Below are 25,310 nucleotides of genomic sequence, written 5' to 3' on the forward strand. Positions count from 1 at the left end.
TTTCTTCCCCCCACCCATCGTACAAGTTTGGTAGTTTTTCATTAGAATTTCGATTGCTTTATCATATGCACTAGCATTGTCTACGGTTATGGTGATTACATTATTTACACCTTACTCTTGAAGACAAGTTAACAACATGCGCCCAATATCTTCTTCCTTATGACTATCTAAATATTTAAAGTTGACAATTCTTTTGTGCATACCCCCAATCTTCATCAATAAAGTGGGTCATGACCACCATATAGCTCAACCTTTGACATGAGCTTGTCCAACAATCCGTGGTCAAATGCACATTACTTAGAGGATTACTAAAGAACTTAAACAACTTAGCCTTTTCTTTAAGAAAGTAATCGGTGACTCTATTTGAAATTGTGGTTCTACATGACAAAACTACTTTCCCGTTTAATGCTTTTGTATACTCAATAAATCATTCATTCTTTACAAACTTGAACGGTAATTCTCCAACTACAAATAAATTTAACAAATCTTTTTTTTTATTCTTTTCTCATCATGCTTCCAAGTTCCAATACTATTCTCCTCGTTTTCATTTTTTTTAATTGTAAGTGGTTTGGTTTTCTAGTTTATTTTTTTTTCTAGATTTTTTGGGTGCATTCTACATCTTTCCGTATGTCTAATCATACTAGAAGTACCGTTTCCGTCGGATTCGATTTTGAGCAACGTGCCACACTTTTTACATTTGCTATGTCTAACATTGTCAATATGAACTACATCATAATCGGCCCAATAAGCCGCCCTTTGGACATATTTCATTTTCTTCATGTTTTTTGTTTGACTTTTTCCGGTTTGTTTTCAACTTGAGTGTTATCAACAAACACATCTTCATCATCAATCTTAAGCATAATAAGACAGTCATTTAAATATAACATAATAACAATATAGGTTCTTTAACATTTAAATAGATCCATCAATGTGGAATGAAACAAGTAAAAGAACAAATATGGTTGCTTTCTCCATTAAATACTCTCATTCAAGGTTCTAAAAAAAGATACTATTAACTATCTTTGATTCAAGGTCAAAGTCTCCATTGCTTGGACTTATAGAGAAAATGTTAATTGTTAAGACGTGGCATAACACATTCAAATTTCAATTAATAACATACATAGTAACACATTGAAAGATTGAGTAGTAGATTAACACATTCAAATTTCAATAAGTAACATATATAATAACACATTGAAAGATTGAGTAGTCGATTAAGATATAAATACTTATTTGAGTTTCTTGACTTGGAACCCAATTTTCCACAACTTGAATGGAGTTCGATCACAGTAGAAACTAGAAAACGAGGATGAGGATAATTTTTTTTCTTACGTGAATCAATCAAGGGTAGACGCAATTAGTGTTCGAATTTCGATTTTAATCATTGTTTGAACTTCGATCAAGAGAAAAATGCAAGAGTCGACGCAATCAGTGTCCGAACTTCGATTTCATGAGAGTCGACACAAGCAACACAAATCAGTCGTTGATTTTTTTGTGATACTTTGATCGATTTCTTCATTGATTATTTTCTAGGTTTGTTGGGGAACGACAAAAACGCTATCGATCAATAGGAATAAAAATTGTGACTTTTCCAATTCGGGTTTGGTCTTTTTGGCCCGATTAAGACCTTATTCGGGTAACTGGGACCGAATAACCCAAAAAACGAATAAGCCTCATATAGATACCCGAAAACCGAATCAAATTGATTATTGAGGTCTAATTCAGTTTGGTTCAATCTGGGTTTTAGTTCGGTTCGGGTTTTCGGGCCAAATTCTCATCCCTATTCAACTCGTAGATTTAGGCGACTTTTCTCAATATATTATGTGTTACAACATATATCCTTTGTATGCTAGGATGTAGTGGTACTTGTGACATCCCCAAATTCACAGTCATTTTAAAAATTTTATTTATGCTTATTTGCAAATCAGAGTATTCATTTTAAAGAATAAAATTGTGGAATTTATTCCCAAAAAAACATGATAAATATATTATCAAAGCATTTCTGAAGATATTGTATTTTGTTTATATAAAAACTTTGGGATGTCATCATCAATACAGACACATAAGCATAAACAGACCTTACATTAATTTACATTAGTGATTTACATTTCCTTTAATCTCTTAGTGTAATGTAGCTTCATATCGAGAATTGGTGAAGGTGCAATGGCTGCACCATAAGGGCTCGGAATGGACGTGGGAACCAGAGGATGAGATGAGAGAGATGATGGGTTATGAGCATAACATCATTCTTATGGTGTAATGGAAACCCTAATGCTTTGGATCTAGGTTTTCCTCAAGTTATACATGAAAACAATCTCCCAAAGCATAAACCCTAATCTAACATGTCTAAGAACAAAATTCATATGTAAATAAGGGTTTGGAATGTTACCTTGATTGTTATGTAGCAATAACAATCAGAAACCTCATTGATCTTGACTTCTGAAAGCCTAGTGACCCAAGTGTTGCACCTCTAATGGAGTCACAAACACCACTAGCAATAAGGATGAACAAGAGAGAGAGAGAGAGAGAGAGAAGAGGCACAAAAACGTCCAAGATCTTCCAAGAAAGCTTAACCATGTTTTTGGGAGCCTTACGGGTCCTTATATAGTTGAGGCTTCTAGGGGTATCAACTAGGAAACCCTAATCCAGTTGCTTAGTCCTGAAGCAACCCAAAGGGTCCTTCCAAAAGGCCCTTTGGACGATTTCTATATGGACTCTCATATAGAATTCATCCATTGCTTCCTTATGGATCCTAAGCCCAACTTTGTAACTATCTTATAATTAGGGTATCAGTCCCCTTTATTTAATTAATCTCTTTTGACCATAAATTAATTCTAAATCAATTCTTGATCAATATTAATTAAACAGTATGAATTTTCTTTTGGTATATTATTCATATAATATATTAATAAATCATAATAAATCCTCTTTCTCCTTAATTCATCCTATCAGTTGCTACGGCTTGTAGAAGTAGTATTCTTCAGCAGATCTGGAAGATCTTCACAAAAACCGGACTCCTCGCGGGCAGAGCTTCGGCTCGGGAATCGCACTTCTCGGGATCTCGGGAGCGTAAATCTTCCTTCAAATCTTGGATATGAGATCCGGGGTGTCGGGATGGCTTCGGGGGTTTAAACGCAGAGCTTCGGCACGAAAAAGAGAAGAATTGAGCAAATATGCCGGGAACCCTCGCATCCCTTTTATAGGAGGTTGAACCTCGCACGTACGCTGGGCGTACGGGGTTACGCGGGGCGTACTCCTCCGAATTCGTCACGGCTTGCGTCATCGGAGCTTCGACGTCATCGCTTACGAACCCGGAGCACTCGAGTGGTACGCTGGGCGTACAACACTACGCTGGGCGTAGTGTTGATCGGAACGGTGACTCCTCCCCCCTTCGGATATTATCCGAAATATATATATATATATATATATATATATATATATATATATATATATATATATATATATATATATATATAAATTTATATTTTAATTATTTAATAAACTTCAAAAATTTATATCTTCTTCATACGAACTCTGTTTTCGACGTTCTTTATATCCACGCGTAGGTGAGACTACGCTCTACAATTTTCGCTTAGACTTCGTCAGCTAATTTTGAATTTATTTTTATTATATTATTTTTAGTAGGCCGGGACAGGAAAACTCTCTTATAAATTCATAACTTCTTCAGCCGACGTCCGTTTTTGCCTATCTTTTTATCGTTTCACTACAATTAACTAGATCTTCGATTCTCGTTTAGATTGTTTCGGCTAAAAACCGCTCGATCTCAAATCGTGTATTCGGGCTGCATACTGCTAAGTCGAAACTTCGAAAAATCATAACTTCCTCATACGAAGTCAGATTTGGGTGTTCTTTTTATGCACGCTCTCGGTTTAACGAACTCTACGATTTTCGTTTAGATTACTAAGGCTAAATATTGCTCTAACATAAATTTTACTTTTTACGTCATTAAGCGTTGCCGGTTCTGTCGCGAAACTTCGATATGTCATAACTTCTTCGTTATAACTCGGATTTCGACATTCTTTATATCTTCGAAATCCTTGTTTCGACCACTACATCTTTATGCAAAGATATTGGGCTTATCTCACACTTCAAATTTGACGCTTATTTTATTCTTAATTCATTAAGTTATAATAATTAAGAAAATAAACACATAATCCACATTATTCACATAATTCACATAATACTCAAATATTTCATCATTAATACTCCAAAAAGAGTTACAAGGGTTAACCTAGACTATTACATCAAGGATAATGTCTAGCCTGGAAACACGGTCGTTACATATATTAACTAGAAAAACTATTATTTAATTTATAATTGATCAGAAATTAATTATAATTATTTTTGGGATTAATGAAATTAGTTAAAAATTCAGGGTCTAAAGTGCAATTGTTCAATAGTTGAACAAAAGGCTTAAGAACCTTCCACCATAGGTGGTGGACGGTTTTGAGGGGGGTATTCTAGGGTTTCTAGAATATCACACGTGGATAAATAAGAAATGAGAGAAATATCGGATTTGAAATATTAATTTAATAGTCAAATAAGGGTTATCTGGGGTTTCTTTGTACCACTATATAAAGACCCCTAAGCCTTGCATTTTCGGCCACTCATACCTAAGGTGTAAATGAACTGAACGAACACAAACGGGGCTTGTTCACATTCGTTCGTTTAAGTTAGTCGAACAAACGAATAAGCACGAACGGATAAACGAACGAGTTTTCTTGTTCATGTTCAATCGTTTAACAAATTGCATTGTTCATGTTTGTGAACATGCTAAATGAACATAAACAAACGAACATAAATGAACAAAGATAAACAAACATAATCAAACATAAATGAACATATAGTATACTAATATAATCAAATACAATTAAACACATATGAACATTAAAAGAACTTATATAAACGAACATAAACAAATGTAAATGAACAACATAAACGAACGTTCACGAACATAATTAAACGAACAAGATCATTGATCATGTTCGTTCGAGTAACTAAACAAATGAAAATTTGTGTTCATGTTCGTTCATTTATTAAATAAACGAACATAAACGAACTTCCCATCGAATGGTTCACGAATAGTTCGTTGAACGTTTAGTTCGTTTATAGCCCTATTCATACCTCTAGAGAGATAGCCGAAATTCTAATATCCCCTTTCCTCTTTCTATAGTTTTCTCTCGTATGCTTGGGTGTGAACCATTAGAGACACAACAATTGTGATGCTTGCTTCCAAGAGATCTACAAAGAAATAATTCTTGTTATTTACTATAATAACAATAAGGTATTTAATCCTAAACCCTTTTATGTTTTTCAAAATATACCTAGGGTTTCTTATTTGATGTTCATATTTATAGGTTCAATAATGAAAACATAAATCCTTAAATTGTATGTGAACTTAAGGGTTTCAAGTTTTTATTTGTTTTACCTAAATCCTATCAATGTCTGGATGCTGCTTCCTTGACTATGTTTTGATTGATTTGGTCTTTTCGTAATTCTCTTTTGTTTAGTAATTGTAAACCTTTAAAATCTTTTCTTTAGGACTCCATTCAATCTCAGTCTTTCTTTTGGATTACAGCTAGAGTTTCTAAGTTGGTGTCAAGTGGTTAGATTGGGTGAAATGTCCTTCCCTTCGTACTCTTGTTATGTAATTTCTTGCTTTTGCTAGTTTTAATGTTAATGCTCCTTTCTAAAAAAATCCTAATTGGAACTCAATTTTGAATTAATATATGTATCGTTATATCAGGAAACTACTATAATAATTATTATTATATAACAACAAATGAATAAATCTTTATCACCACAAATTGGAACCTAAATCAACGGATAAGGTTACTATCATACCGTTTTTTATTTTATTTTTTATTCGAAATTACCATATGAAGGGAAGGGCAGTCACATTATATCAGCAACTATTTACTCATACTTTATTAACCAAAAAATGCAATAACTATTTATCCCTAATAATTAGCACATGAATGGATTCGAAATTTTTGAATAAATGTCAATCCCATTATATCAGCAACCATTTATTTATATTTTATTAAACAAAAATGAAATAATTATATTAACCATTTTAAGAATTGTGATAAACATCAAATTCTATATTAAAATAAATTTTCGCAAAATTATAATATTGGTCAAACATAGCCCATTTATGCATTTTCCTTAATATGGACTATTTTTTTTTTTTTTTTTGACATGGACTATATCTATTCTTTTTTAAAATACATACCATTTATATGTGTTTTATACATACACAATTTCTATTAAAATTTTTAGATGTTGATTATTTCTGTTAACATTTTTTTTTTTTTTGATATTGTCACCTGTAAGCTGTTTTTGCATGAAAGGATAACGTACTATAATTACATTTTTTGATTTTGTCTCACTTGGTTTGCTTTGTTACGTGAAAGGCCAATTTTTGGGTTTCAAGTGATCACTTGCTTTGATTTTGAGCATGAAAGGCAAATATGCTTTGATCTTTTTGGCTTCCTATATCCTTGTATATATGATGTGTGAAAGGGAAATGATTTACATTGTTTTTGAATATTTGTCATGGTTTTGGTAATCAAATAGTTATGTACCTTATTTTTTTATTTTATTTTTTTGTAAATTCACTTTACTGTTCATATTTTTAAAATTGATAAAAGAAATCTATTTTTATTATAATGTTTTGCATATTAAATAAAATGAACAATCATAGACTTACTAAAAAACATATAATGTTGCATTAAAGCAAGTGTTTGAAAATTATGATCAATAATTATGATTTTTTATACTCTATATTATTATATTTTATGAATTGTATAGTTTACAGGTTATAACCTAATAACATATAATAATAAAATTAAAATATTTATCCCAGAGTTCAAAATATTAGATCAAAATTTAGCCCATCAAAACCAATATATTAGAAATAATTTTTATCAAACGAACATATTTCACCAATATATTTGAAATAATTTTTCTCAAGCGAACATATTTCATATTTCTACCAAATGTTTTAAAAAATAACCTACTATTATAAAGTAAAATAAAATAAACTCTCGAAGTCATCCTTGTGCATTTCGTTTGCGGATATAGTCCCTCCAACAAATATTCAAGTCTTAAAATATATTTGGACCAAACTTGCAACTTATAGTAAACTACAATGACCAATTTCTACAATAATTTACAAATTTAAGGGCCGGATTAGGAATTAGACCAAACTTGTACGTAACTGATACGTAATTTCTTGAGTATATATATCTACAGTACTTGTGATAGATCGAAGTGAATCAAGTGATCAATTGATTAACTGTCGGAAAATATTAATTACTTGAATCGCAAACAACCCTTCAAACCCTTTACTGCATGGAAGAACCCCAGAAAATAGTCGACGTAATGGATCAACAGCAACTCACGCACAACCAGTTTGAGAGTGATCATCAGCAACAACAGAATCTGCTCATGCAATCTAATGAAATTGAATGTATCATCGCTGAACGACAACGACAATGGCAAGAAACCATCGATCCTCAAAATCTTGTTGTCGACAAAGTTATCGGTCATGGAAGTGAAGGTGTTGTGTATAAGGGATCCTACAAAGGCCAAACTGTAGCAGGTACGTAATGTTCATGAGTACTTCTCTTTGTGTATATATATTCTCTTTCACGATAATTTAATGGCGTTTCATGTCTTGTTTTAGATTTTTGATTAATTGTTTATTTGTGTTATTCAGTGAAAGTTCTTGATGATAATGGTAAAAAGAAGATTTCGGAAGATTCAATGGGGATCGTTAAGTTAGGTTTAATGGAAGAAGTTGAAGTGTGGAAAAATCTTGATCATCCAAACGTAACTAAGGTAAGTTTGTTTTTGGGTATATATAGTAATTAACTAGTACGTGATTTATACAAATCATGCATAACGTATATATAACAAGAATCGAATAGCATATATAGTCGAATACGATATATACATGCATGCATTCATGGCCTACTTACATGCAATCAAATATCACCATCTAATTATTCTTATAAAATGTTCAGATGATCGGAGCAACCATGTCCATGATCACGTCAGGTAGCCGGCACAAGATCAAGAACCCGAAACCAGAAAACAACTTCTGTGTCGTCTCCGAATACTTAAAAGGAGGATCCCTCAGATCTTATCTATTGAAGCTCAAGCACCAAGACAAGAAGCTGCCTTACAAAACTGTCATTCGATTTGCTATTGATATTGCTAAAGGGTACGTATATATGATTACTACTCCAATTAATATTCTCAATCTTTAACTTAAATTTTCAAAATCCAAATCGCTAAATGTTATATATGTATGATCTTATGTACAGGTTGAGTTACCTTCACTCTCAAAAAGTAATTCATCGTGATGTGAAGCCGGGGAACATGCTAATTGACAAAAAACAGACAATCAAACTTGCGGATTTTGGAGAATCAGAAATTGAACCACCAGAGCTTTTGATCACATGTGGTGAGAGGGGGACTCGCGGTTATATGGCTCCTGAGTTGGTAAGCAGACATCCACACGGCCGTAAATGCGATGTTTATAGCTTTGGGATATGCTTGTGGGAGATATATTGTTGTGATATTGCTTATACGTACGATTTAGGGATTCTCACACCTGATATATACAAGGTACGTATATGTGTATGTATATATTTTTGTTTTGGGTAACAAATTCAGATGGAAATTAATAAGACGTTGTTTGATTACAGTATACGAGACCAAGCATACCGAGGCATTGTCCAAGATCGTTGGCTAAATTGATGGAACAATGTTGGGACACGGACCCCACAAAGAGGCCGGAGATGGAAGAGGTGGTGGTTATATTAGAAGAAATTAAAAAATCACAAGAGTTGCAATCGAGATGGAGACATCCAGAGGGTTGGTTCAAGTTATTCAAGCTTAGAAGAAGATGATATATTGTTACGTCTTTTAGTATGTTTTAGTTATGTTTTAGGGTCATAAACACTGATACTCTCTAGTTAGTGTTTATGTCACGCTATGATAAGTAAGAGTTTATAGTCTATTAACTTTATGTTGTGCATGGGCGCTATACATTGCCATATTATAGTTTCCATGATGGTGAATCTCTCAAAGGCCTTTTTTTTTTGTTATACATGCTTAATAAAAATATTTTACCCTTACCTTTCTTCAGTGATTAGCTTTCTTCTAAAGTTTCATTTTATGTTTATATCATCATCTATGTGAAATGTTTTAGGAAGTTACACGTCTAACTTTATTATTTTTAAGCATATTTTATAAAGTCACTCGTCTAACTTTATTATTTTTAAGCATATGTTTGTACTTTTTTTTCTTTCAAAATGTTACTTGACGATGACATTTAATTAACTAAATATATTTTAATACCGGAAATTTAAAAATAAGCCTAAAACTAGATTGCATATTTCGTTTTTTTGTCGAACATTTAATAACGTGCGAGTTATAAGAATAAAAGACGATAAATTATTGTGAATACAATTATAAAATATTTTATAGATATAAATATGCCGAGTCTTTTTTTCAAATATATAAAATACAATAAATTATTATGTATATGATTTCATTGAAAAAACGCTAAAAGTATCATACTTACATATAAGTATTACGAATCTTATATTTTATATAGGATATTAAAATAAACTACAATAATATATCTAAAAAATTACTTTTGTGAAAAGCGAATGTTCCTATGAGTTATTATACTCATGTGGTTCTATTTTTGTTTTTCTATAGATTTACATTGACTTTATCATGATAGATCTAAAATCTCGAAAATCTCACTTGCATATTGAAATTGCTAAATTCTTGAAATCAAATTCATAAGTGGTTATAGCATATGGAATGCTAAATTATTCACCTATTCTCCAGAGTTAGAAAAAATTTAAGGAAATTCCTCATATTTTACATATACAACAATTTCCCCCTTTTTATTTTAACTAATACACTTTGATCCTTCATTTTGATTATCAAATGTAGCTGTAGTAGGACATTTTGTAAAGCCACTCCGGTGCTATTGCTTACAAACTTAATTATAAGTAGAGTCGTTTGTGGTAGATTTTTATTGTTTTTAATCTATCCGACTGTGATAAGCGTGTAGATACTTTCATTCCCTTTTTAAGTATTTATTTAGCATCTTCAAAATGTATATTATAGCAGCTTAAAAGCCTTTAGTTTTTTATTTATAACATCCTAATTAATTTTCTTCTTATTATTTTGAAAAATCTACTTAACTACAACAATGTCATTTAAATACAAAACAATACTCACCATGTAAGTTGGTAACATTTTCAAAGTAACAATACTCACCATGTAAGTTGGTAACATTTTCAAAGTATAATATCTTGATAAGAACAAAAAGAATTGACAGTACAATGCTATAAACAGATAAATTTTCAAACTATAATGACTTAATAGGAAAAGAAATTTGAAAATACAATGTTGTATCCATGGATGTTCAAAAATTATCTATATCTAAAATTTGCTTTAAAATTTCGGATTTGGATTGTACTTCTATTGATTCTTGAGTATTCAGATAAGATATAAACACTAATGTCTTAATATTTTCAACAATTTGAAAAGAAAATCCTAGTTTTTTTTTACAGTAAAGTTCTAACTACCGGCAATTTTTGACACATTTACCTTTTTTTTGCCGTTGGTAATTAGGATTTTACTGTCAAAAAAATAAAGTTTATGACTTTCTAGTCAAATCGTGAATTAGGATTTTACTGTCAAACAAAATAAAGTTTAGGACTTTCTTGTCAAATCATTGAAAATATTAGGACTTTAGTGTATATATCTATTTTTTTAGAAATTTAATGGTATGATAGTCTTTGAATCTTAAAAAAATACACAAACAGATTTTCCCAACATCATCATCCATTATATCATTTGAAGATAAACAGACAGATGGTTTTCAACGTATCTACACAAAAATCATCATTACAATAAACCTAATCTATTGTTTATATTGTCACTTAACCTATTCTATAAGCAGAATCAAGAACAACAACGAAAATATGAAACCCTAATTCTATACAGGAAGATAGAACTAAAGAGAGAAAGCCAGATAACATGTTGAAAGAAAATAACTAGACCGTCTGCTGCAAATGAACCAATTACAACTTTAAGTACCCGGGTAAATGGAACTTGTCAACCCGCATGTCAACCCGAATACAAACAGAAGGAATTATGCTGTAACCCTCAAGAATCAACCAAATCTACAAAAACTACCCACAATACAATATTTAACAATATCAACTACAAATAAATTTACCTTTTCAACCCTACAACAACAAAGAATGTTAAGTTTGTATTTACAACATATTTTTAACACCCTTCCTCAAACATAACATTCAAAAATATTAATCACTACTAAAAGGATTAATCAAACCAATTTCATTTACTAAAAAATTATGTTGTGCATTATTTAAAAACTTTGTCAAAATATCAACTCTTTGCTTTGAAGAATTTATTTTCTCAACTTTTAAAACCCCATTAGCAATTTTTTCTCTAACAAAATGTAGGTCAACTTCAAAATGCTTTGTTTTCTCATGAAAAGCTGGTTTCAAAGCAAGCTTTATAACAGACTCATTATCACAGTAAACTTTAACAGGAGTTGAATCTTTAATACCTAAATCAAATAAAAATTTCAAAATCCATATAATTTCACAGGTTACAGAACCTAAGGCTCTGTATTCAGATTCAGTAGATGACCTTGAAACAGTTGCTTGTTTCTTACTCTTCCAAGACAATAAAGAGTTACCAACATAAACAAAATAGCCAGTAACAAACTTTCTAGAAGAAAGACATTTGGCTTAATCAACATCCACAAAACCTATTAAGTCAAATTTATTTGACTTAACTATAGAAATACCTTTTCCAGAACTACCCGTCAAATATCTAAGTAGCTTGAATGCTATATCCAAATGAGATTTATGAGGTTTATGCATGAATTGACTTAGAATTTGCACACAATATGATATATCCGGCCTAGTAATAATAAGGTATATCAACTTTCCAAGTAATTTTTGAAACTCAGTGATATTTTTTAACTAGGGATCATTTTTATCAAAACTTCTTTTAGGAACAAAATTTGCTTTGAAAGGAGTTAAAGCAGGTTTCACCTTAACATACCAAATTCATGCAAAAGTTCAAGATAAAATTTTCGTTGATTTGAACAAATTCCTTTATCAACATTTAGAACTTCGATACCAAGAAAATAACTCAACTTTCCTAAATCTTTTATCAAAAAATTTGAGTTTAAAAAGGACTTTACACATTGAAGTTTAGCTTCATTATTACCTGTCAAGATTATATCATACACATAAACCAAAAGAACAACAATAGAGTTATTTCTATTCCTAACAAACAAAGAATTTTCATTTATGCTTTGAGAAAAAACATAACTAAACAATTCAGGGCAAAAAATTTTATTCTACTTTCTAAGGGCCTGTTTAAGTCCATACATAGATTTAACTAACTTACAAACCCTTGTATCTCCTTCAGAGTGATAGCCTTGAGGAAGACTCATAAAAACTTCCTCAGACAGATCCCCATAAAGGAAAGCATTGTTTATGTCAAGTTGATATAAAGGCCAAGATCTATTAACAAATAAAGATATAACAACACGAACAGTGACAATTTTGGCCACATGAGAGAAGGTTTCTTGATAGTGTATACCACCTCTCTGGGTATAGCCCTTGGCTACAAGACGAGCGTTATATCTATCAACCATGTCATCAAGTCTGTATTTAATTCTATATACCCACTTACAACTAATTGGCTTTCTGTTTCTAGGTAAATCAACAATGTTCCAAGTGTGATTTTGATACAAAGCTTCCATTTCTTTATTCATTGCCTCTATCCAATTCAGATCAGAAGAGGCTTCATTAAGATTCTTTGGTTCAACCAACTTGTTAAGATTAGAAAAAAACACTTATTTTCACTACTAAGTACAAACTAGTTAAGAGTACGTTCTATACCATATCTATGCCTACCTGCAACTATATAATCATTAAATTTGACAGGCATGCAAGATTCTCTTTTAGGCCTAGAAGCCTCTATAAACTATCCTAAAGAAGGCAAGGAATCTTAATTACTACTTTCCTAAATAAAATTTGAAAGACCTGGCATAGTCTCACCAGATGAAAGCACGAACGCCTCGCTAGTCTGATTGTCAACAGGTGTAGTATCAGAAAAGGTTTCATTCAGAGTCTCAGTTGCACTAGAACCATCCATCTGGTGGTTAACACTCAGGTCATCCAAATTAATAACACCATTCATATATTCAAAGGCATTTAATTCATCATAGGAAATGGGTCTATAGAATTATCACAAACTTAACAAAATGCATATTTTTCACACCCTTCCTCAAACTTAACATTCAAAAAATATTAATCGCTACTGAAAAGATTAAATCAAACCAGTTTCATTTACTAAAAAATTATGTTGTGCATTATTTAAAAACTTTGTCAAAATATCAGCTCTTTGCTTAGAAGAATTTATTTTCTCAACTTTTAAAACCCCATTAGCAATTTTTCCTCTAACAAAACGCAGGTCAACTTTAAAATGCTTTGTTTTCTCATGAAAAACTGGTTTCAAAGCAAGCTTTATAGCAGACTCATTATCACAGTAAACTTTAACAGGAGTTAAATCTTTAATACCTAAATCAAATAAAAGTTTCAAAGTCCATATAGTTTCACAAGTAACAGAACCTAAGTCTTTGTATTCAAATTCGGTTGATGACCTTGAAACAGTTGCTTGTTTCTTACTCTTCCAAGACACTAAAGAGTTACCAACATAAACAAAATAGTCGGTAACAGACTTTCTAGAAGAAAGACATTTGGCCCAATCTGTAACACCAAGATTTCCAAAAACAAAATTTTCATTTAATTAATCAATTTAATATTAAAAACACTTATTTAAAATCTTATTCACATTCGAATTACAAAACGTAGTTTCATTTTCATTATAATAGAAGACCAGGATCCTCCAAAACACAACTCTTTCTTCGGTGTGTACAATCGAACCGTTGCCATCCCGCGTTACTGTAAGAACCTGAAACAACATAACATAAACAACGTAAGCACGAAGCTTAGTGAGTTCCCCAATATACCTTACGCACATACGCCTTCCGGCCCGGACCTCTCGGTCCACATAACATTGCCTTCCGGCCCGGACCTTTCGGTCCACATAACATTGCCTTCCGGCCCGGACCTTTCGGTCCATAATATATATCGCCTTCCGGCCCATAAGATAATTGCCTTCCGGCCCATACACATATATAACACATAATACAAATACTCTAACACATAAAGCACATATATCATATATCATACCTGACCTTTCTGTCACATAATACCTTGCCTTCCGGCCCATATATAAGCATGTATATCACGCGTAGCAGCTAACTTTCCATTTATAGCATATAGACATAACACATAACATACTTGACCTTCCGGTCACACAATCAAACCCTTCCGGGTGAGGTATAGTGAGAAGACTCACCTCGCAAACACTGGAAGATAGCAACTCCTGAAATCTCTTGCACTTGATCCTCCGAGCTACAAGCTCCCTGTCTCATCATATATCTCTTTTTAATACTCCTATCTTCCACGTTAACTGACCCTAAGAAATCACACCAGTCAACTCTGGTCAACAGTCCATTGTCAGCTCGACTGGACTCGGCGAGTTCCCTGGCGACTCGGCGAGTCTGGTCGTCCTTCAACCCTCTAAGATTCCCCTTCTACTCGTCGAGTATCCTCTTTGACTCGACGAGTCACTCCTGGAAGAATCGCTGGGCCACCCCGACTCCACTCGCCGAGTCTGAAGAACAACTCGGCGAGTCCCAGTGAATCTTCAAGCTACTCGCCGAGTCTGATCATCCGACTCGGCGAGTCCACGCCATGCAGTCGATCAAACTGCTTCCTGAGATACATATTTTCCCGAAATACACACTCATGGGACTTCTGGACCTCTAATCATCCTATTACTAGGGTATAAACTTTTGTATAACAACATAATAATCCATCAAATCACCAAATGGGTTTCATAAACCCTAAAATCGTGCACACATCAATATAGCAGGAATGATCCGAATATTACCTGAATAACACCCTCTCTGTGTCTCCAAACCTCAGAACTCGATCCCCTTGATATTCCTTTGGCCAAAACTCTTCTTCTTCTTGCCTAACAAATTCTTCAAGGTTCCAAAAGCTTTCTCTCCTGCTCTAGACGTCCACAACGATTAGGGTTCTTCTCAATCGGCCAAAAGACGTGAAATGGCGACATAACAACCCTTATATACGACCCAATACGAAACGGCTAGGGTTTCCGCTGAACAGCGTCGACTCGCCGAGTCCATACCTGGACTCGTCGAGTCCAGTCGCGAACCCGCGACCAAATCTGCGACCCTACTCGGCGAGTCTGGCTCCAACTCGTCGAGTCTCCCTTTTAAAACACCCCCAAAATGCAATTTAACAATACTTGAGATTTTGGGTTGTTACACAATCAGCATCCACAAAACCCATTAAGTCAAATTTATTTGACTTAACTATAGAAATACCTTTTCTAGGACTACCCTTCAAATATCTAAGTAGCCTGAATGCTATATCCAAATGAGATTTATGAGGTTTATACATGAATTGACTGAGAATTTGCACACAATATGATATATCATGCCTAGTAATAATAAGGTATATCAACTTTCCGAGTAATTTTTGAAACTCAGTGATATTTTTTAACAAGGGATCATTTGTATCAAAACTTCTTTTAGGAACAAAATTTGCTTCTAAAGGAGTTCAAGCAAGTTTTCAACTTAACATACCAAATTCATGCAAAAGTTCAAGATAGTATTTTCTTTGATTTAAACACAATATGATATATCAGGCCTAGTAATAATAAGGTATATCAACTTTCCGAGTAATTTTTGAAACTCAGTGATATTTTTTAACAAGGGATCATTTGTATCAAAACTTCTTTTAGGAACAAAATTTGCTTCTAAAGGAGTTCAAGCAGGTTTTCAACTTAACATACCAAATTCATGTAAAAGTTCAAGATAGTATTTTCTTTGATTTAAACACAATATGATATATCATGCCTAGTAATAATAAGGTATATCAACTTTCCGAGTAATTTTTGAAACTCAGTGATATTTTTTTAACAAGGGATCATTTGTATCAAAACTTCTTTTAGGAACAAAATTTGCTTCTAAAGGAGTTCAAGCAGGTTTTCAACTTAACATACCAAATTCATGCAAAAGTCCAAGATAGTATTTTCTTTGATTTAAACAAAGTCCTTTATCTACATTTAGAACTTCAATACAAAGAAAATAACTCAACTTTCCTAAATCTTTTATCAAAAATTTCGAGTTTAGAAAAGACTTTACACATTGAAGTTCAGCTTCATGATTACATGTCAAGATTATATCATCAACATAAACTAAAAGAACAACAATAAAGTTATTTCTATTCCTAACAAACAAATAATAGTCATTTATACTTTGAGAAAAAACATAACTAAACAATTCAGGGCAATAATTTTTATTCTACTTTCTAAGGGCCTGTTTAAGTCCATACATAGATTTAACTAACTTACAAACCCTTGTATCTCCTTCAGAGTGATAACATTGAGGAAGATTTATATAAACTTTCTCAGACAGATCTCCATAAGGGAAAGCATTGTTTATGTCAAGTTGATATAAAGGCCAAGACCTATTAACAGATAAAGATATAACAACATGAACAGTGACAATTTTGGCCACATGAGAGAAGGTTTCTTGATAGTTTATACCTTTTCTCTGGTTATAGCCCTTAGCTACAAGACGAGCTTTATATCTATCAACCATGCCATCAAGTCTGTATTTAATTCTATATACCCATTTACAGCCAATTGGCTTTCGGTTTTTAGGTAAATCCCAAGTGTGATTTCGATACAAAGCTTCCATTTCTTTATTCATTGCCTCTATCCAATTCAGATCAGAAGAGGCTTCATTAAGATTCTTTGGTTCAACCGATTTGTTTATATTAGAAACAAAACACTTATTTTCACTACTAAGAACAAAATAGTTAAGAGTACGCTCTATACCATATCTATGCCTACCTTCAACTATATAATCATTAAATTTGACAGGCATGCGAGATTCTCTTTTAGGCCTAGAAGCCTCTATAGACTATCCTAAAGAAGGCAAGGAATCTTAATGACTATTTTCCTCAATAAAATTTGAAAATCTGACATAGTCTCACCAGATGAAGGCACAGAGGCCTCACTAATCTGATTGTCAATAGGTGTAGTATCAGAAAAGTTTTCATTCAGAGTCTCAGTTGCACTAGAACCATCCATCTGGTGGTTAACACTCAGGTCGTCCAAATTAATAGCATCATTCATATATCCAGAGACGTTTAAATCATCATAGGAAAATGGGTCTACAGAATTATCAAAAACAGACTGCTTATCAATAGTTACTGACTTCAGTGTAAAAGGAAAGACAGATTCGTAAAACTTCAGATCCCTGGAAACAAAAAGAGAATTTGTATCAAGATTTAGCAACTTGTATCCTTTTTTCTCAGAAGAATAATCCAATAAAACACACTTTTCAGCTCTTTAAAAAAAATATTTATTATTAAGTTTAGTAGCAAAGCACATACTACCAAATACTCTTAAATGTTCAAAAATAGGTGTTTTTTTTAAAACAAGTTCATATAGAGACAAGCCTTTTAAAACAGAAGTAAGCATTCTACTTATTAAAAAAATAGAAGTAAGAACTGCTTCTCCCCAGTACTTAACAGGAATAGCATATTGAAATAACAAAGACCTAGCAACATTTAGAATATGTCTATGTTTCCTTTCAACCACCCCATTTTGTTGTTGTGTGTAGACACAAGAGGTTTGATGCAAAATTCATTAAGTTCAAAAAAAGACTTCATCTTAAAATTTAAAAACTCAGTTCCATTATCTAAACAAACAGTTTTAATTTTTGATTCAAACTTATTTAATAAAATACTAAAGAAAGAAGTAAAATAGTTATAAACTTCATCTTTACTTTTTGAAAGGTAGACCCAAGTAGCTCTTGTGAAATCATCCACAATAGTCAAAAAGAACCTATAGCCTTCCCTAGTAGTCACTCTATAGGGACCCCATACATCCAGGTGAATTAATTCTCCAAGTTTGGAAGAACTATGAACACTAAGAGGAAAGGGTTCACAAGTTTGCTTATCCTTGTGACAGACATCACAAGGAGGAGGTCAGTATTATCAAAATTAACCTTATCCTTTAAACAATTTAAGGCTTGTTAAGCTGGATAACCTAACCTACTATGCCATGTTAGTTTAGACACAAAACACTTAGCAAAATTAGCTTTGTAAGAACTAATACCTGAGGGAAAAGAATTAAGATAATATAATCTCCTAGTTTCTTTACCATTCTCCACCACCTTCTTTGATTGTAAATCCTGAATTTTACATTCACGTTCATTAAAAATGACTTCACAATTTGTGTCTTTACACAATTTATGTATAGAAAGCAAGTTCACATTAAAATCAGGAACAACAAAAACATCAAATAGTGTTAAGTTTTCAAAAAACTGTAAATTTCCAATTTTGTTAATTTTAGCAAAAGAACCATTATGATGGTTTACAAGAATATTCAATCTGGAAACATCAACAATATCATGAAGAAGTGACTCAGCTGAAGTCATATGTTGATTTGCACTTGATTCAACTACCCATTTTTAGGGGCTAATGGTAGAACTATAAGAACTAAAAAGAGGGATACCTGCCATATTTGCATTCATAGAAGTATCCTCAGAAATAGAAGACTTTTCGTTAATGAGACTCAACAACTTGTTGTATTGCTCACTTGTAAGATAGTAAGCATTACCACTTCCAATGACATCTGAAGTAACACTAAAAGAAGAAGAGCTACCAGAAGGAACAGGTGAGGAGTTAAAAGAGAAGGAATTATTTTGAATCCTCATGTTGTCATTATTAGTCTCATTCCTAAACTTAAAATCTTTTGGATAACCAATTAGTTTATAGCATTTTTCTATAAGGTGTCCCTTAAGACCATAATTTCTACATTGTAAGTTCTGATTTATTCCCTTATTAGAGATCGTATTTTGATTCTTTTTATCACTAACTCTGCTATTAAAAGCAGAAGACTGAGTTTTGGTGACATTAGAAGAAGATGAGAGAGCCCCATTCTTCAGATGAGATTCCTCTCTAGAAACAATAGAAAAAGCGGATTTAACATTTGGAAGAGGATCCATCAAAAGTATGTGACTCTCCACTTGATTAAAAGAGTCATCAAGACCACTTAAAAATTGCATTAACTTCATTTGTTTAGAGTGATCATTATATTTAGCAGCAGCCTCACAAGTGCACTCAACAAGATTGGTAAGACCATCAAATTCCTTCCAGAGAGTATCAAGTTTGTTAAAATATTCAAAAAACGAAGATCCATTTGACTAAGAGAGTTAATATGTTGACGAACATTAAAGATAACATACCCATCTGCTTTATTGTAAGTTTCAAAAAGCTCATCTCAAATTTCTTTAGCAGATTCGGAATATGTATGACCAGAGTAGATAGACTCATACAAAGAACCAAGAATCCAAGAGCAAACAACTACATTGGCACGTCCCCACTTCAAAGACTAAAGTTTATCATTAGGATCCTTAGTAACTTTACCTTCAACAAACCCTAATTTGTTCCTATCCCTAAGACTTCTAGTCATAGAACTACGCCAAATGCGGAAATTTTCAGTCCTAGTTAGTTTAAAATTCACAACTGTAGTGACAGTATTATGTGAAGGATGTATGCATAAAGGATCATCGTAGTTCACAGACTCAGTCTTAGAACTACTATCAGGTTCAGGACTAGGTGCAGGTCCAGCCATGACGAACTAACAACAAGCAAGAAAAAACAACTAAAAATATGTAACATCCCGAAATATCAAGAGTAGAGTCGAAGGGCTAAAAGAGTAATTTGGGAAAGAGTGACTCGGCGAGTCCATGGATGGACTCGGCGAGTAGAGTCGCGATTTGGTCGCGTGTTAAGTAGCCGACTTGGCGAGTCAATGAGGTGGACTCGGCGAGTAGGCGCTGAGTGGAGAAAACCCTAATTCTCGGGTTTGAGCCCTATATAAAGAACATTATGTTTCCTTCACAGCCCCTTTATCATCCCTTGAGTTCCAGAGGCCGTGATTTCGTGAGGAAACACCATTGTTGAGTGGATTGGAGCTTGGAGAAGTAATTGTTGAAGAAAGTTTGGGAGTTTAAAGGTGTGGAGCAAGGGGCTTTTCTTGGATTCGGGTTTCCTTGTAGATTGGGGCGTTCTTTTGAGGTAATATCTCATTCTTAGGCTGTTGTTATCTTGTTTCTTCATTTTGGGGTTTGAGGGAAGCTTATCTTGGGTTATATTGGAGTCTAGAGGTTAGATCTGAGGTTGCTACCTCAGATCTGGAATGGAGAAGAGTTGGGATGCAGGAAAGTCCCTGTGTTGAGTGTTGGATGAAGCTATCTTGTCCCAAACCTTAGCCCTAATGTGCAAAATGCATAGATCTCTTTGGATTCACGTAAAGTTTGCCACTTTACGTGATGGATGAGTTGTAGGAGACTAGATCTATGTTTTGGATCAATTGCATGGTCTGGAATGCTTCTGTATGGATTCAGACCGGTGGTACTCGGCGAGTCACATGGGTGGACTCGACGAGTTGCTTGAAGATGAGCTGGGACTCGACGAGTTGGAAGAACAACTCGGCGAGTTGGATGAAGATGGCCTGGAACTCGACGAGTTGTATGAACAACTCGGCGAGTAGGTTGAAGGTAGCCTTAGACTCGGCGGGTCTGTTCTTGGACTCGGCGAGTCTTGTCGAAGAGTCCCAATATTTTCTGGTTGAGTCGAGAATCGGCGAGTCAAGGGATGACTCGGTGAGTTGTGTGGGAGAGGACTCAGAGTTGTGGGACTTGGCGAGTCTCGGGGTGACTTGGCGAGTTGAGTCGTGGATTGAGTGAAGTTCTGAGTATGGGAACTCGGCGAGTCATAGGGTTGACTCGGCGAGTAGGGTCAGTCAGGTTTGACTTTGACCTTGTCCTTGACCAAGAGTTGACCGTTGACCTAGAGTTGGTCAGCGATGTGGCCTTTGGGCCAAGTGAGGGGTAAAATAGTCTTTTACCCTTAAGAGGGTGCCATGAGAGGGTTGATTCTAGTCTCGAGAGTTTTAGTCATGAGAGTATTTGCCTTACGTGTTAGGCGGTGGCGAGTTCGAGATTCAAGTGTGGAGATATCTGCTTTCTGCTTGCCAGGTGAGTCTTCTCACTATACTTTACCTTGAGTAGGTAGTCAGAGTTATGTGATCAGAGTATTTGTATGCTATATGTACGTGATGTGTTGTACTGCATTATTTCTATGTGATTTATGATGTGCATGCTTATAGAATTAGAACCGGAAGGTTCCCAGAGTTAGAACCTGAGGGTTCACAGAGTTTGGGTGCACGGACCCATAGAGCTATAGCCTCGAGTGGCTAATATGTGTTATGTGTGGTATTTTGGGGAACTCACTAAGCTTCGTGCTTACAGTGTTTTATGTTATGTTTGTTTTTCAGGTTCTTTCAGTATCACGGGACGGCACCGGCTTGATTGTACACACCAGAGAAAGAGTCATATTTTGGAGATTCAAGTGTGGAGATATCTGCTTTCTGCTTGCCAGGTGAGTCTTCTCACTATACTTTACCTTGAGTAGGTAGTCAGAGTTATGTGATCAGAGTATTTGTATGCTATATGTACGTGATGTGTTGTACTGCATTATTTCTATGTGATTTATGATGTGCATGCTTATAGAATTAGAACCGGAAGGTTCACAGAGTTTGGGTGCACGGACCCATAGAGCTATAGCCTCGAGTGGCTAATATGTGTTATGTGTGGTATTTTGGGGAACTCACTAAGCTTCGTGCTTACAGTGTTTTATGTTATGTTTGTTTTTCAGGTTCTTTCAGTATCACGGGACGACACCGGCTTGATTGTACACACCAGAGAAAGAGTCATATTTTGGAGGATCCTGGTTTTCTATGCAAGTGAAAATGGAGTTATGTTTTGTAATTCGATTATAAATGAAATTTTAAACAAGTGTTTCTAAGAATTAAACGATTATTTTAAATGAAAAATTGTTTTGAAATTTACGGTGTTACAAAATACAGACAAATGTGACTCCTATAAGTCCAGATGGTCACCATGGTATGTTGAGGCCCAAGATAAGAATCACAGAGTCACAAAAAAAACACTTAAAGGAATCAACAGTAAAGTAACTGGTGTACGCAAGACAACCAGGATCTCCCAGAATCTACAGCTAGAAAAGAGATCAAAGGGAACAAGAAAGAGCTCATGTAGCAATCGAGAAGAGAAGAAAATTGATCGACTCTCGTTACTTCGTTCCCTACAAGAGTTAACGGTGATGAAATCCGTTCTTAAGAGAGTTATTTCAAAGAACAAGATTGGTCGACCTAGAAGATGAAGTTCTTTAATCAAGGATCTCCACTCGTAGACAACCAGTCGAACAAGGATCTCCATTTGACAAAAAATCTGCAAGAATACACAGGAACTCGTGGTACTAAGATCTTAAAGGATAACAAAAACAACAGAGTTTTTCGATCTAGAAGATAATCCAAAGGAAAACCTAGATCGGAAAACAACCAAACCCTAGACATTTACAGATAGGTTCAACCAACTGGAGATTCCAACAGAGATCTCTAGGATAACTCAACTGTGAAGATCTTGAACGAAACGTCGATGATTATCGGAAAGCAAGATCGGAGCCTTATTGCTCTGATACCATCTTAAAAAACACACAAACAGATTTTCCTAACATCATCATCCATATATCATTTAAAGATAAACAGACAGATGGTTTTCAACGTACTTACATAAAAATCCTCACAACAATAAACCTAATTTACTCTTTATATTGTCACTCAACGTATTCTATAAGAAGAATCAAGAACAACAATGAAAATGTGAAACCCTAATTCTATATAGGAAGAGAGAACTATAGAAAGAAAGTCAGATAACATGTTGAAAGAAAATGACTTGATCATCTGCTGCAAATGAACCAATTAGAGCTTTAAGTACCCGGGTAAATGGAGCTTCTCAACCCGAATACAAACAGAAGAAATTACGCTGCAACCCTCAAGAATCAACCAAATCTACACAAATTACCCACATTACAATATTTAACAATATCAACTACAAATAAATTTACCTTTTCAACCCTGCAATAACAAAGAATGTTAAGTTTGTATTTACAACATATTTTTAACATTAAGCATAAAAGTTATTGGAACCTGCTCCGGTCAGCTAGATCCTATTGAAATCCTTAACGTTTGCTTCTTGTTAAATAGTTTTTTTAAATCTCAACAAACCGACATTGAAAAAAATATAGATAATCAAGAAAGAAAGAAAGAAAGAAAGAAAGAATCTGGGTTGTGTTGGCTTTTTGCAATCCTAAAAGTTGAGAACTAAGAAACCGGAAAAGACGAAACATACATTATCACCTCATCTCCACATGCACACCCTTTTGACTTGGTGTGTGTTGTTTATGTTTGTACAATTTGTCCCCTCTTTTCAGTTCAAGATTTGACAACGAACCAAGAAGAAAGCTTTATAACTCTAACTCTCTCTCTCTCTCTCTCTCTCTCTCTCTCTCTCTCTCTCTCTCTCTCTCTCTTACATTTGTTTCCCCTGGTCGTGATTGTAGCGGGGTAAAGATGATGATGGTAAGAAAAACAGTGGTGTTGCGATGAAATCACAATTAAAAGTTTTTTGGCTACGAATTGGGTCTCGATAAAATTATTTGTTTCTAGAGAAAACAAGATTATACACTAAATTCCCAATATTTTCAACGATTTGACAAGAAAGTTTTGAACTTTATTTTTTTGACAGTAAAGTCCTAATTAATGGCTAACTGACAAAAAATTGTAAATGTGTCAAAAACTACATGTAGTTAAGACTTTACTGTCAAAAAAGTAAAGTTTAAAACTTTCTTGTCAAATCGTTGAAAATATTGAGACTTTAGTGTGTATATATCCCTATCCAAATCAACCAAAATCCAGAATATATATTTTCTATATATTTTTTTTAATACGTTTTTGTTATTACCAAAATCCAGAATATATATTTTCTATCTATTTTTTTTTTAATGTGTTTTTGTTATTACGAAACCAAATTAGAAAAGTTTGTCAATTGAAATCATTCTTCAATTCCTTTTCATCTTAAAAAAGATGAATCTAACGTATTTCAAAGTCGTTCCAACCATGATGTTTTCCCTAAATCTAGTTAGAAAGCCTTGTATCGCATTAAATTTTGTTTTATTGAAATCGTGTCAGGGAACCACACAAATAGAGGTGGAAGAGGATACAAAGTACATGGTTTCTGAAATTTTATTTGAACCAAATGAAGAGCTTGTATGTGAAAATAACCTTCTTACTATTGTCAATGTTGAAGCCATTCTTTGTGTAGTTATGTAGCTCCCATATTAGTAGCAACTTTTGTGAAAATCCACATGCAAGTTTATAAGTGAAACCATCATGTATTATCATTTGTGTGGATATAATTATCTCTTTAAGTATTATGATTAGATTTTGTATCGGATGATATTATTTTTAATTTGTAGATTTTTTCCAAATACAATGTTATAATATAATACACAAATCAATGAAAGTACCTTTGTTACTGTATTTAACCCAACTATTTATCATTTGGGTAACCATTTAGTGCTTATCTTCTCTTCTATTGTTGTTATTGTTGTTCTCCTCAGAGATTGATTCAAATTTAGATACAAGAGTTAGAATGATTCTAACAACTTGTCCCATATATCTTCATTTAACTTTAGGTAATTTTGAGAAATACTTATATACGATTTATTTCCTTCCATCACACATGAATGATTATGATAAGATCCATCTAAAGGACTCTAGTGGAATCAAATTCCATCCATTTGACAACCAAACACACAACATAATGAAATCTCTTATTTGCAATATTGTTGAAATCCACAAATTGATCGCGCCCTAAAGAGATTTTGGTCTTTGTGATCAATGGCGATGAATAATCCACATGCTATATTGGCATATCAAACAACATTGTTGCTTTGAAGGTGTTTAATACATAAACATGGTCAAATGCAAGATATATGCTATAGCAACATACTTTCGTTGATTTGTTCATCATCCTACTTTATTTGATTTTAATGAAACACAAAAAATTCAAACCCCTCTAGTTTTTATATCAAAAAAAAAAG

At 33.6% G+C, this 25,310-nt stretch overlaps 1 pseudogene; it reads left to right on the forward strand.

The window, feature by feature from the left end:
* Positions 1–7,407: 7,407 nt before the first annotated feature.
* Positions 7,408–8,942, forward strand: LOC145075700 (serine/threonine-protein kinase 54-like; annotated as a pseudogene).
* The last annotated feature ends 16,368 nt before the right edge of the window (positions 8,943–25,310 follow it).

This window comes from Lactuca serriola, chromosome 9, assembly GCF_051521515.1.
Source record: "Lactuca serriola cultivar US96UC23 chromosome 9, Lser_US96UC23_V15, whole genome shotgun sequence".
In the NCBI taxonomy this organism is placed as follows: domain Eukaryota; kingdom Viridiplantae; phylum Streptophyta; class Magnoliopsida; order Asterales; family Asteraceae; genus Lactuca; species Lactuca serriola.